This window comes from Entelurus aequoreus, linkage group LG24 (assembly GCF_033978785.1).
Source record: "Entelurus aequoreus isolate RoL-2023_Sb linkage group LG24, RoL_Eaeq_v1.1, whole genome shotgun sequence".
Taxonomy (NCBI): Eukaryota; Metazoa; Chordata; class Actinopteri; order Syngnathiformes; family Syngnathidae; genus Entelurus; species Entelurus aequoreus.
The window spans coordinates 17,319,122-17,334,861 of NC_084754.1; the positions used below are offsets into that span (position 1 = coordinate 17,319,122).

At 38.7% G+C, this 15,740-nt stretch overlaps 1 protein-coding gene across 4 annotated transcripts in view; it reads right to left on the reverse strand.

Moving 5' to 3' along the window:
- hrasb (HRas proto-oncogene, GTPase b) overlaps nt 1–15,534 on the reverse strand; it is a 53,218-nt gene extending 37,684 nt beyond the window's left edge. For 3 of the 4 annotated variants that reach the window (XM_062035899.1, XM_062035900.1, XM_062035901.1), the window contains exon 1: nt 15,170–15,534. The gene's annotated coding sequence lies outside the window, so the exon portion shown is untranslated. The remainder of the gene's footprint in view (nt 1–15,169) is intronic. The other variant, XM_062035898.1, reaches the window with a different exon arrangement.
- Between the last annotated feature and the right edge of the window lie 206 nt (nt 15,535–15,740).

The window sequence follows — 15,740 nt, forward strand, 5'->3', positions numbered from 1 at the left end:
ATACTGCCAGAACCACAAGTCTACTGCAGAGATAATAGATATTTAATGGAGCGTTGATGGTAAGGAGACCCTCTCTGGGGAGGTATTACAATCAAATACGAGGCTCCACGACAGCTAGCCGCACCCTACTACTGCACTCCGATGACATCATTCTCCCAAACAGCATCCCAAAACAAGTGTTGACTGGCTGATGAGCAATCACTATTTGGATATTCACCATTCCAGAATGTCAATTTTAGACATAAAATATCTTAAGCTGGAGAAAGTAGCAAATAATGAAGAAAACCATCCATGTTCCACCTTGGAAAAAACTACAGGGTCATTCTTTAGGCGGCCGTAGCAGGGAGAGACCGTGGAGGCAGCAGCACAGATGAAAAGGCCAGCTGACCTCCAGAAAGCACAATTGGTTAGAGGAGCCAATGACATGTCAGACACAAAATGCTCATTGGTTAGTCTTTCTTGAGAACACGGGAGTGGGTCACTGTTGTGCTTCTGACAGACAGTAAATTTTCAAAGAAATTTAATTTGTTCATAGTCATTTAAATTCTTTGCATCTAAAAAGAAGTTCAATATAGACACTGTATAGGTATAATAGGAATATAATACACATAGGTAATATAATAGGCATCAATAAAATCTACACAACAATACACACAAGGAGCCTAAATTAACATTTTAATTCAGTTACATATCACAAACTAGCCAATCCAGGCCAATAGAGGAAATAGGGCTGCAATGATTAGTCGACATTGTTGACAAATGTCGACAATAAAATTGGTCGCCGACAATTATATTTATCTACAATAGTCATGATGTCATCACTCGTGTTTTTCCAGGCGGAAGCAAGTCCACATCGCCACTCGCAAAAACGTTGCCAATGTAAAGTGTGAGAACATTTCCTCTTATTCTTGTTAAAAACATGAATACCTTGCTCATTTTGCAAAGCGGACTTTGTTGTTATGGTAGCACATCTGTGATACGCAAGCATTTAAAGCGGAGGCATGATGTCGGATATCTGGAGGGAGGATGTGATAGCTTTTGCCTTGCTAGCCAGCTAACAAGTGTGAGACAAAATTGTGTGAAAAATAACTTTATCATTTTAGCCAAAGTCAGCCAGCTAAACCTTGTCTACATCAATTAAAGTACATTTTAAAGTAGCGTAAATTTTCAGTGCCGTAAAAAACGTCACAATAACAAACACACACACACAGAGACAGACGGGCATCAATGTGTAGGTATCATAAGATTAAACATACAATCTATTAAATAGCCAACATGTTAAGAATTAATCAAATATATAATTGTACACAATGAGTTTATGGAGTGCTAAAACTGCTGGGAGTTAATCAATAGGCAATATACCAGTGTACAGCTTTTTAAACATCATCACAAAATGCTTTATTTTATTTTTTTTAAGGAAGTTAGCTGCTGTGTTTTGTTGTTTGTTTTCATTGCTGCTGGCTTAACAGAGTTTTTAATACATAAACAAGGTTAATTGAATTTTTTTTTTTTAGCAATTTGCCTTTCGTTTCTTTTAAATTGACAACATTTTAATAGTCATTCTCATTTTTGTTGCAGTATAAATTAGGGCTGTCAAATGATTACAATATTTAATCGCAATTAATCGCATTGTTCATAGTTAACTAAAAATTAATTGCAGATATAATTTTTCATCATTAATAAGTGTACCCTAGACATATCATTTTCAGGGGGGTGGCTTCATATTGCTGCATGACAATGTTTTAACCTTCTTTATTAATTATTAAAATGTAATAATGCGCCTGATAATCATTATGAAATCGAAGACTTGACCAGAACATGTTATAAAAGAATTTACACAATATTTCAGCCAGTCAGAAAAAAAATTGTCCTTTCTTGTCAGAACAACTTGCCATGGCTTTGAACCTGATATTTCCATAAGGTTAACTTTCCTTTGTCCATTTCTGCTTGCTTGTGGCTCATCAGTAGCAAGTGAACTGCAGCAAAGTTCCATGCTACGGCACGGCTCGAGTCTAAAAGGAAGTGTTCGCGTTAATCGCCAGATAAAAAAATGTGGGCCGTTATTGAAATTTATATTTAACGTTTTATCGTCTTAACTTTGACAGCCCTAGTATAAATAAATATTAATTAATTAGTCATCTTTGTTGTTCGTAAGCACATGCTTAAAATAACTTAAGCTACATTTAGAAGTCAATGGAAAATTAAAACCATTAAATATGTGTATGCTTTATTATCCGACTATTCGACTAATTGTTAAGATAATCGGTGACTAATTTACTGTCAAAATAATCGTTAGTTGCAGCCCAATAGGAAATCCATATACATTTTTTGTTTGTGAAAAGTCACACCCATAATTGTCAAGTTCTAGCTCAAGGATGAGAAATAGATTGATAGATCGCTAGATAGATAAATTGATAGATAGATTGACAGAACAATTGAGTGTGACACCCATTTCTCTCCCTTGAAGATGAACATTTGACTAGATTTTCCTAGCTAATTATGGGAATTACTTGTATTATTTATATACAATTATTAAAGGAATTGGGCTGAATGGTTGAACTCCTTTTTTGATGCCGATCTACTGAGCTGAAGAATTCTACCTAAAAAGTTGTGCAGTTGATCTGGTTCCGTAGCGAATGTTCTTCTTTAGACCACATATAGTAGAACATGGTGTCCATACTGGCTACAGCCAACCAGTACATTCCATTTTTGCCTCTAATGCTTCAACAACCTCCACACAATTCTACTAATAAATGAGTGCCGGAACGATATGCAGTAATACTAATATGACCATCCCTAATTTCCATTTATGAACATTAAGTCTATATTGCAGATGCGGAAGAGAGTTTTTTCTAATATGTTGTCTCTCTAATGTACTGTAGCTCAATAAAGTCCTATCCATCTATTGTCGTTTTGCAAAGGTCGGGGTACACCATGCAGTTGTTGCCAGTCAATCACAGTTAACTTTTCAAAATATGTGGTACCCAGAGAAAAAACCCATGCACGCACGGGGGGGAACATACAAACTCCGGACTGAGAGGCTGACATGCTAACCACTAGGCCACTGTACGGCTCAAAAAAGCCCTCAAATGTGCAAACAGCTCTGAGTAGATGCCCGATATCTTTTCGACCCTGAATATACGGAAGATTAACTACAATTTTTAGAAGATGTGTGCTAAGCAGATCATGCTATAGTGCTACAGCAAACAGAGGACAACAACTATGCTGGCTGAGTTTACCAGCGTTTACCACAGATAAATTAAACAATGCCTTTGCTAAACGGACAACCAGCGCATGTAGGCCACTTAAAGGCCTACTGAAACCCACTACTACCGACCACGCAGTCTGATAGTTTATATATCAATGATGAAATCTTAACATTGCAACACATGCCAATACGGCCGGGTTAACTTATAAAGTGCAATTTAAAATTTCCCGGGAATCTTCCGGTTGAAAACGTGTAGGTATGATGTTTGATAAGGAATTATCGAGTTCGAGCCTATTATCGAATCCTCTTATCGAACCGATTCCTTATCGATTCTCTTATCGAGTCCAGATAGGGTGTTGTATATGGAAAAAAACACACAATATTTGGTTTAACAAAAGCTCACTTTTATTATATAATAAAAAAATTAAATCTAATAAATAAATAAATATTGACTGTTACCCACCTAAAAAAATAAAATAAAATAAATAAATATTGACTGTTGTTACCCAAAGTATATTAAGTGGGATTTTTCAGAGAAACAAATATATACAGTAACACAAAAACAACCTGTCTCTGTGATCACTATAGGTGTATAAATAATAATATAGTGTTAAATAAAATCAGTCCCTTGGGCACAAAACTGAAAATAATACAGCTCTCCAAAAAGTGCACTTCTGCTATTTGACATAACTGTTTGTTATGATGCTTTGACATTTTTGCACTTTATTTCTTTATTGAAAGAACATTCTATGAAGAGAAAAGTTATTTGCAAATGTGGTTACAATGCTAATAAATGAAAAGTTAAAGCTAAAAAAAGAAATACACTTTATTGAGTTAACATTATTTCTTTATGGGGGAAAAATGTTATGAGCTAGAGAATATAACAACTACACTACCCAACTTGCAACGGGAGTTACGAGCATGCGCGGTAGCCCCGAAAAGTGTTGCATGTTGCCACGCTGTGAAAGTAAACGTCAAGAACTCAGCCAACACGCCTCGTCTGCATTATTTATAATTAGACAGACAACACATCTACAGTGTGATTTTGTTTTGTTTACAAGGAAAGAAAAACAAAAGTTAAAAAAGGGAGATATGTTGTATATATATGTATGTGCTGCGGTTGTTTTAAAAACGTTGCGACAGCTGCCGTAAAGGAGGTGCGTTGCTATGTTTCCGGTTGGTCGTAAAAGTGTTCGTCATGTGTTTTACCCTGCTAAAATCTCTCAGTAAAGTTATTCGATGGATTATAGCTTTTGTTTTGAACTTTATTACACCTTGGAGCGCTTTTTCCCGTCCATTGTTTTCCTGCTTTCGCTATCTGCGCCTAATGACTGAGCTACGTGACGTCATTTATTGTGATGTCCCACGGAGCATTTCTGGTCGGGACGGGATTCGAATAAAGAATCAACTCTTTTCCTTTACTATAGTGGTCTCGATAACGGGTACCGGTTCTCAAAAAGGGATTCGAGTCCGAGGCCTCGGTTCTTTTCTTATCAAACAACCGGGAAAAACGGTTTCGAGTATCATCCCTAGGTATGATGATGTTTGCGCGTGACGTCAATGGTTGAAGCGGAAGTATTCGGACACATTGTATCCTAATACAAACAGCTCTGTTTTCATCGCAAAATTCCACAGTATTCTGGACAACTGTGTTGGTGAATCTTTTGCAATTTGTTTAATGAACAATGGAGACTGCAAAGAAGAAAGCTGTAGGTGGGATCGGTGTATTAGCGGCTGGCTGCAGCAACACAACCAGGAGGACTTCGAGTTGGATAGCAGACGCGCTATCCGACGCTAGCCGCCGACCGCATCGATGATCGGGTGAAGTCCTTCGTCGCGCCGTCGATCGCTGGAACGCAGGTGAGCACGGGTGTTGATGAGCAGATGAGGGCTGGCGTAGGTTGATAGCTAATGTTTTTAGCATAGCTCTGTCGAGGTCCCGTAGCTAAGTTAGCTTCAATGGCGTCGTTAGCAACAGCATTACTAGGCTTCGTCCGGCGGTACAGCATTAACCGTGTGGTTACAGGTCCAGAGTTTGGTAGTATTGTTGATCTTCTGTCTATCCTTCCAGTCAGGGGCTTGTTTCGTCTGTTTCTATATGCATTTAAGCACGATGCTATCACGTTAGGTCCGTAGCTAAAGTGCTTCACCGATGTATTGTCATGGAGATAAAAGTCACTGTGAATGTCCATTTCGCGTTCTCGACTCTCATTTTCAAGAGGATATAGTATCCGAGGTGGTTTAAAATACAAATCCGTGATCCACAATAGAAAAAGGAGAAAGTGTGGAATCCAATGAGCACTTGTACTTAAGTTACGGTTAGAGCGAAAAAAGATATGTCCTGCACTGCACTCTAGTCCTTCACTCTCACGTTCCTCATCCACGAATCTTTCATCCTCGCTCAAATTAATGGGGTAATCGTCGCTTTCTCGGTCTGAATCGCTCTCGCTGCTGGTGTAAACAATGGGGAAATGTGAGGAGCCCTTCAACCTAGTTGTGAGTTCAAACCCCGGCCGGGTCATACCAAAGACTATAAAAATGGGACCCATTACCTCCCTGCTTGGCACTCAGCATCAAGGGTTGGAATTGGGGGTTAAATCACCAAAAATGATTCCCGGGCGCGGCTACGCTCCCCTCACCTCCCAGGGGGTGATCAAGGGGATGGGTCAAATGCAGAGGACAAATTTCACCACACCTATTGTGTGTGTGACAATCATTGGTACTTTAACTTTAACTTTAACTTTAACCTGCGACGTCACGCTACTTCCGGTACAGGCAAGGCTTTTTTATCAGCGACCAAAAGTTGCGAACTTTATTGTCGATGTTCTCTACTAAATCCTTTCAGCAAAAATATGGCAATATCGCGAAATGATCAAGTACGACACATAGAATGGATCTGCTATCCCCGTTTAAATAAGAAAATTTAATTTCAGTAGGCCTTTAACATCTCTAAAGACCAAGTGCTGCAAGATGCCATATGTTGCCAACTGCTGTCGCACAACTACCTTGGAGGTAGTTTGTATAAAAAAAAGATCAACACTGTCATCTGAAAAGGTAAATAAGATCATTTGTTTAAGCAACTGATTAAACTAAGGAAGAGTAATGCAGATTTAAATGGTGCACTATGTAAAGTTGTTTATGGGTGTGTTTAATTTATCTATCTATCTCTTGTTTGCTATAATTTTGCAAAGGCTTTCAAAATGGGCACCTAATTCTTACAATACTCATTGTCACCAACGTTTGAGCAAATTAATGACTTGCAGTTCAGTAAAACATTTAACATGTTTTCCTGTATGACATTGTGACTTCAAAATTGCATTTTGTATCTAAAACTTAACCTAACAATCTCTGTGAATCCTTTCAGTCGGATTTGAGGGCAATATCTCTACTCAGACAGCCCTCGCAAAACTGACTATTTGATCTATTGATAACTATGGATGCTGACGCGTCATCCATGTTGTTGCTACTTGATCTCAGCGCTGCTTTCGATACAGTCGATCATAACATTCTATTAAACTGTATCAAAACACATATCGGTATGTCAGACATAGCGTTTTCTTGGTTTAACTCCTGTCTTGCTAAAAGGATGCATCCATCCATCCATTTTCTTCCGCTAATCCGAGGTCGGGTCGCGGGGGTTGCAGCCTAAGCAAAGAAGCCCAGACTTCCCTTTCTAAGAGATGCAATGAGTCTCTTATAACAACGTGCCCTCAGCATATGTTAAGGTAACATGCAGAGTTCCACAGGGTTCGGTTCTTGGCCCTGCACTCTTCAGCATCTACATGCTGCCGCTAGGTGACATCATACGCAAATACGATGTTAGCTTTCACTGTTATGCTGATGACACCCAACTTTACATGCCCCTAAAGCTGACCAACATGCCAGATTGTAGTCATCTAGAGGTGTGTCTTAAAGTACCAGGAGAGTGGAAAAACAAGTTGACTTTATACACTACCGTTCAAAAGTTTGGGGTCACATTGAAATGTCCTTATTTTCAACGAAGATAACTTTAAACTAGTCTTAACTTTAAAGAAATACACTCTATACAATGCTAATGTGGTAAATGACTATTCTAGCTGCAAATGTCTGGTTTTTGGTGCAATATCTACATAGGTGTATAGAGGCCCATTTCCAGCAACTATCACTCCAGTGTTCTAATGGTACAATGTGTTTGCTCATTGGCTCAGAAGGCTAATTGATGATTAGACAACCCTTGTGCAATCATGTTCACACATTTGAAAACAGTTTAGCTTGTTACAGAAGCTACAAAACTGACCTTCCTTTGAGCAGATTGAGTTTCTGGAGCATCACATTTATGGGGTCAATTAAACCCTCAAAATGGCCAGAAAAAGAGAACTTTCATCTGAAACTCGACAGTCTATTCTTGTTCTTAGAATTGAAGGCTATTCCACAAAATTGTTTGGGTGACCCCAAACTTTTGAACGGTAGTGTATGGTTAATTGTGTTTTATTGTATCTAGAGATACATATTATCGGCCGATAAATGCTTTAAAATGTAATATCGGAAATTATCGGTATCAGTTTCAAAGTTATTGGTATCGGTTAAAAAGTAAAATGTATGACTTTTTAAAACGCCGCTGTGTACACGGACGTAGGGAGAAATACAGAGCGCCAATTAGGGCTGGGCAATATACCGATATACTCGATATATCGCGGGTTTGTCTCTGTGCGATATAGAAAATGACTATATCGTGATATTCGAGTATACGTTCTCACACAGTTGCTTTTAGCTGCGGGCATTAAACTGCATGCGTTTCTCCCTCTTTCTTGTCTCTCCTTCTCACAGAGACTTAAAACAAGCGCACCTTCTTACACAAGTCACGTGTGCAACATCACACGCTCCCGCGGAGCAGAGAGGTAGCGACATGGTAACATTAGTTGTGATGCTAACGGAGTGGTGCGAGTGGTAATACGAGAGAGAGAAAGTGTGAATCTGGTAACAAATGGAGGAAGAATGAATTCCCAAGAAAAACAGCACGGGGTCCATCGTCTGGCGGTGGTTTGGCTTCAAGCGGGAATATGTTGAACAATTATGCGGCAAAAGCGTTGCTACTACAAGTAGCAGCACTGCTAATTTGTAGCATCATTTGAAAAGTCACCCGCTAGAGAATGAAGAGTGCTTCAAACTCTGCATGTCAACATCTACGTTTGGTGCCACACCAACAAAATGCCGAAGCAACAATTTCCACATCAACACTGTATGACATATACTATTTGACATGCAGCTCATTTTTATGTGACACTTATTGAAATATCTTGTGTGACATCATGCACAAAAGTGCACTTTATTTGTTTTAAACTATTTTAGTGGTGTTCTGTACAAAAAGTGCACTTTAATTTAGTGTTCTTTTCATATGTCATCTTAGTGACATCATGCACAAAAGTGCACAAATAGCTTGTTTTAAAATGTCTTTGGCAATCTTGCACTTTCTGTTTTGGAAATGACATGAATGTTTGTGGCACTACTTAATGACTGTTTAATAAATACAGTTTTGGTAAATTACTTAGTTGTGATTTCCCTCTCTGCATGAAAGTTTAAAATGAGCATATATTAATGAAGTATGAACAAGAATATTTTAATGTAGACACATAGAATCATCATACTGCTGTGATTATATGCATCAAGTGTTCATTCAAGGCTAAGGCAAAATATTGCGATATATATCGTGACATGGCCTAGAAATATCGAGATATTAATAAAAGGCCATATCGCCCAGCCCTAGCGCCAATAAACCTTAAAGGCACTGCCTTTGCGTGCTGGCCTAGTCACATAATATCTACCGGTACATCTTTTCACACACACAAGTCAACGCAGGGAGAGCATGTCCCAAATTCCAAGCTGCTGTTTTGAGGCATGTTAAAAAAAATAATGCACTTTGTGACTTTAATAATATATATGGCAGTGCCATGTTGGCATTTTTTTCCATAACTTGAGTTGATTTATTTTGGAAAACCTTGTTACATTGTTTAATGCATCCAGCTGGGCATCACAACAAAATTAGGCATAATAATGTGTTAATTCCACGACTGTATATATCGATATCGGTTGATATCGGAATCGGTAATTAAGAGTTGGACAATATCGGAATATTGGATATCGGCAAAAAAGCCATTATCGGACATCTCTAATTGTATCCATTAAACCATCTCAAAGTGTATTTGCAATCCGCAAAATATGTGAAAATACCGTCTAAACATCACAAAATGCCACAAATTTAGTCAGCTATTTTGAATATTCTGCTCCTAACGGCTTCGGTAATTTCTGTAGATTGACGTCACTGGAGTAACAGTTCTGTACTCTGACCATAGTATCAGATCAGTCATACTGGAAATATGCAAAAATTAGACAGATATGTACTGTCTATCATTCACAATCCCTATGTAAGACATAAACACATATGTTTTTCTTTTTTTTATGCATTCTAATTCGTAAATAAATACATAAATAGTCTGTCAATAGGGGCTCTCTTTTCCGCCCACAAAACTCTCTAAAGAGCCACCGAAAACCCGCCAACAACAGTCTATACAAATATTGTGACCTGAATATTAACCAAATATTAGCGATGTTATTATAAGCGCCAATGCAGACAAACTATTTTTAGCGGCGAATTGATAACACACAGCTAAGTAGCCGTCTGCTGCTTTACTGTGAGCTGGCCGTGATAGCCTGCTGCTACCGCATCATCACGTCTAAGCTCGTCAAAGTAATTTTAGATTATAAATCATGTCTCTCATCTGGATATTAGGAGGATTTAGCCAGAAATCTAGAAGTTCGTCATCTGTGACATTCAATGTATACCCGGGGATGGAGACAAAAACACACAACCAAAGACAGTGTCTGCAGGGAGACTTTTCCTTGTTAACCCTTAATGTGAATCATGATTAATTCATCATCTGAATGATGACATTGACGACATATGATACTAGCTTCAATATAGAGGAAACATGTTTTGCCACTCTACTGGTACTTTAATGAAATTAAACAATGGATGTCCAGCAACGTTTTACAATATGTAAGACAAATGCTTACATTTATGGTTATTGTAACAATATGCATTTGAAAGTATTTAAGCCTTTTTTATGTCTGATAAATTAAAGAGTTTGCCATTTGTATGGTAGTAATGGGATTGTAAAGGACTGTTGTTGATCCGATCGATGTTGATGGGCTAAAACTTAGTTTTTGTTTAGAAGCTACATAGTATGTTAACTGTTATTTGTTCATGCACATAATGAATATTACAGTGTTTACTAATATTCATTAAATCAATGTATTCTTGGTTGCCAAAATGATTCAATGTAATATCATTTGTGCATAAATTATTAGATTACCCATAAGAGAGTTCCATTTATGATAACTGTTGAAGTACCCTTTAAAAACTTGAAATTAACCAAAACGGGTGTTGCCAAAAAGTGATTCAATGTAATATTTTGGTATTGACATCTCATCTGTGCGTCTTCTGGGTATTCTAGTAATTTATGCACAGATGAGACGTGTCAATATCTAAATATTACTTTGAATCAATTTTTGGCGACCAAGAATACATTGATTTAATGAATACATCCAAACACTTTATTAGTACTTATTATGTGCATGAACAAAGAACAGTATGTAGTTTTTAAACAAAAAATATGTTTTGGTACATCAACGTCGGATCAAAAACAGTCCTTTACAATCACATTAATACAAATGGCCAACTCTTTCATTTTTCGGACACGATAAAAGATTAAATAATTTCAAATACATATCTTTACAATAACTAGGGCTGGGCGATATGGACGAAAAAGTATATCTCGATATATTTTTACTTAAACTCGATATTCAATATATATCTCAATATATTTTCCGGTGAAAGTATACATATAAAGATACTCATTTTTTAGCGAAATGCAGTGAAATTTAACTGAATGACAACTGTACTATAAACACTTTTATTAACACAGTTAGTCAAGATGGGTATTAACAGCACAGAAAATAAACACAGAATTACATAACATAAATAAAATAGAAACATATTATTTCTACATAAAATAAATAACATAGCTGTGCAAATAATACAAAATGTATCAAACTCAGATAAAAAATACATTTGCAGGCAGGCACTTTTTAATTCCCAGTCGACGATGTAATGGACTGTCACACGTACGGTTCTGTGGTCCTACTAGACCACAGGTCTCACAGGTCAGTGCCAAAAAAGTGACTTGACTTAATTGTGCGACTATGATCTTGTTGTTTGTTTCAAAATGATTCAACTATTCAATGTCAACATGGAAAGAGTAGAAATAATGTCAGCTACTGTCTTGTTTTAAAACACCAATGAAAATTAAAGTTAGCATTTAGACACTATACTGTAGCAAAAGTCATCACATGTCTGCCACAATCATGTGTGTTCTTAAATGTGTATTCCAAGTCTTCCACGCCGAGAACAGTTTTGATTTGGGCTTACATGGTAAACAACTCAAATGAATGTTTTATCAGACGCATACATTTGTCCAAATGTGGCCAAGTAGACACATTGTGGGTTTCCTAGATGTGGTCTACATTGCTAAAAGAAAAATCTAAGGAAGAGAATCCCTCTGCCATCTTCCACTATTTTTTTTAATATGTAAATCGCCCACTTGAAAATTCCCTCTTCTCTTCTACAACTCTCTCGCCGTCATTTGGGATGTCTGTTGGGATTTCCCTTCCTGGTTCCATGACCCGCCTTATGTTGCCTTTGAGTAACGTATCTTACAAACTCGATATATCGCCAAGCCCTAACAATAACCTTGAATATAACTAGAGATGTCCGATAATATCGAGCTGCCGATATTATCGGCCGATAAATGCTTTAAAATGTAATATCGGAAATTATCGGTATCGGTTTCAAAATTATCGATATCTGTTTCAAAAAGTAAAATTTATGACTTTTTAAAACGCCGCTGTGTACACGGACGTAGGGAGAAGTACAGAGCGCCAATAAACCTTAAAGGCACTGCCTTTGCGTGCCGGCCCAGTCACATAATATCTACAGCTTTTCACACACACAAATGAATGCAAGCATATTTGGTCAACAGCCATACAGGTCACACTGAGGGTGACCGTACAAACAACTTTAACACTGTTACAAATATGTGCCACACTGTGAACCCACACCAAACAAGAATGACAAACACATTTCAGGAGAACATCCGCACCGTAACACAACATAAACACAACAGAACAAATACCCAGAACCCCTTGCAGCACTAACTCTTCCGGGACGCTACAAAATACACAGCCCGCCACCCCCTCCCCCCCAACTCAACCCCGCCCCCTCAACCCCGCCAACCTCAACCTCCTGTTTTGAGGCATGTTAAAAAAAATAATGCACTTTGTGACTTCAATAATAAATATGGCAGTGCCATGTTGGCATTTTTTTCCATAATTTGAGTTGATTTATTTTGGAAAACCTTGTTACATTGTTTAATGCATCCAGCGGGGCATCACAACAAAATTAGGCATAATAATGTGTTAATTCCACGGCTGTATATATCGGTATCGGTTGATATCGGAATCGGTAATTAAGAGTTGGACAATATCGGCAAAAAAGCCATTATCGGACATCTCTAAATATAACGGTTTGTCTCACACGTAGTAATCAGTTGTGCCCAGACAAAACCTCAGCAGTGCAGGTTTAACAAGCGTGCGCGCTCCTGTGGCGAGAATACATTTTTGGCAGGGGGCCCTGCTGAAAAAAATTTACCGGTAATATAACACTCCACTTAAATGTTTTTTTTTTGCAGCTGGGTCTGGTCGTATTTGATACATATCAGATTTATATGCACCTACAAAAGAGGCCTGAGTCGGATTGGAAAAAATCAGATTGATGTCAGGCAAAAAATCGGAATTGACCTGCAGTGTGAACTAGTGTTGTCCCGATACCAATGTTTTGGTACCGGTAACAAAATTATTTAGATACTTTTCGGTACTTTTCTAAATAAAGGGCACCACAAAAAAATTGCATTATTGGCTTTATTTTAAGAAAAAATCTTAGGGTACATTAAACATATGTTTATTATGGCAGTTTAGTCCTTAAATAAAATAGTGAACATACTAGACCACTTGTCTTTTAGTAGTAATTAAACAAACAAAGACTCCTAATTAGTCTGCTGACATATGCAGTAACATATTGTGTCATCTATCATTCTATTAATTTTTCAACATTATTAAGGACAAGTGGTAGAAAATGAATTATTAATCTACTTGTTCATTTACTTTTAATATCTGCTTTCTTTTTTAACATGTTCTGTCTACACTTTTGTTAAAATGTAATAATCACTTATTCTTCTGTTGTTTGATACTTTACATTAGTTTTGGATGATATCACAAATTTGGGTATCAATCCGATACTAAGTCGTTACAGGGTCATGCATTGGTCATATTCAAAGTCCTCATGTGTCGAGGGACATATTTCCTGAGTTTATAAACATAATATGAATTTTTTTTTAAATGAAAGAAGATGTGATGCCAAAAAATATCAACGTAATCATAGTAGTATCGACTAGATATGCTCCCGTACTTGGTATCATTACAGTGGATGTTAGGTGTAGATCCACCAATGGCGTTTGTTTACATTTTGATGCCGGTGAGCTACGGTGTGTAGTGAAGCATGTTTAGCTATTCCTCGTCCTGCAGGGATGATACTTGTAAGAAACTTACTTTATTTGTCGCCATGGAGACCAGGATTAGTGATTTAGAAGTAGCTAAAACACTGCCGACGGCGGATGGACGTTAGCCGCTAGATAGCTAGCCATGTCTTAAAGCACCTCTTCCTGAGGGCGTTTCAGTGTTATAACTTCACCTTATCGTTAGTTTTTAAGCCAATATGTGTCCGTTCTCCCTTTTGTGTCTACACACTGTGTCTGCTTGTAAGTACTCAGTGATTGTGTGCCGCCAAACATGCTCCTCTGTTCGTAAATCCAGCAATGACTAGGCAAGACGACGACGCGGGCGCGCGACCGGAATGTTACAGAGGCATTATAGTACCGAAAATGATTCATTAGTATCGCGGTACTATACCAAAACCAGTATTCCGTACAACCCTAGTGTAAACATAGCCTTGGTCGGCCTGTTTTGTCTGGTCTTTTTGGTGCTGGACACTGTGTTTACACTGGACAAAACGAACCGCACCAGCAGAGCGAACTGACTCCGGTCCGTCTTAACCGGACCAAAAAAGACAAGCTTGATAGGTTGATTGGCAACACTAAATCAGCCCTAGAGTGTGAATGTGAGCGTGAATGTTGTCTGTCTATCTGTGTTGGCCCTGCGATGAGATGGCGACTTGTCCAGGGTGTACCCCGCCTACCGCCCGAATGCAGCTGAGATAGGCTCCAGCACCCCCCGCCACCCCGAAAGGGACAAGCGGTGGAAAATGGATGGATGGAAGAACACACCCTCAATTACACTTTGCCACACAGCTCCTCCTCCTTAAAATTTCAAGGATGCAGCATCCTGACAGTGAGACGTATTCACGCCTGGTAAAGGAATCCAACTTCCGCAGTGATACATTCAGTTTCCCCTCAGTGTGACAGGGTGTCTCCCTTCCTTCTGCGTGGTCACAGTTACCAGCAGCAGCCTCATTAATTACGTTTACTCCAATACAATCAAAATATACACTCAGTAAAACGTTGAGTTATAAAAATGACTTCCTGTTTCAGTTTGGGGGGGGAGGCAGATGGAGACGTCCACTTTAGCCGCCTCCCCAAACTCAAAAGGGGCCGTTGTTCAGAATGCTAATTGTTTGAAAATAAGAGCCGCGTGTATTCTTAGCAGAACACACGCCAACTAAATCCACGCGTGGAAATGAAAGCTAGCTAAGATGTCGTAACTGTGGACAGCAAGACACAACACGCGGTACAAAGGCGGACACCTTCTTTTTGACAGCATTTTTCGGACACTGGAATGTGTCCATTGCATACTTACAACAAGCAGGGCTCTAATTGGCGATGTTTTGCCCGGCAGGGGAAGAGGGAATGGGGTAAAAAAAAAAACGATGTTCCAACTCAAGTTGGCTCTTGAATTGAAGATATCCGAACAGAAAAAAAAACAGTCTTCGCCCCGCTTCCGGTCCTCTCGAAATAACTGTTTCTTTATTATCAGCCACAAAACGGTTGACTTTTCCGCAGCTAAATAGCACCAAGCTGCTCGCAGGCACGCATTGGTTGGGCTGAAATGTGCCCGCGTCGAACAATGTGTCTCCACTGAGAGGATGGGGAGTGACGGCAGCCCACGCCCAGCGCAGTCCGACACTCAACCGCCCCTCTGTTCACGAGCCGTGCCCGACAGCCGACCGGAGCGCGCACTTCGCGGGAGCGCGCGCGCGTAACCAACCAATTTAGCAAAACCTCACACAGCATTATGAAGTATTTTCATCAATGTTTTATTGTAATTAAGAGGCCTAGAAACTGGCATGATATTTCAATAATGCACATGTTAGCAGTAAAATAATCCAAACAATAGAACAATAGAGCAGTATTTCAACCTTTTTTGAGCC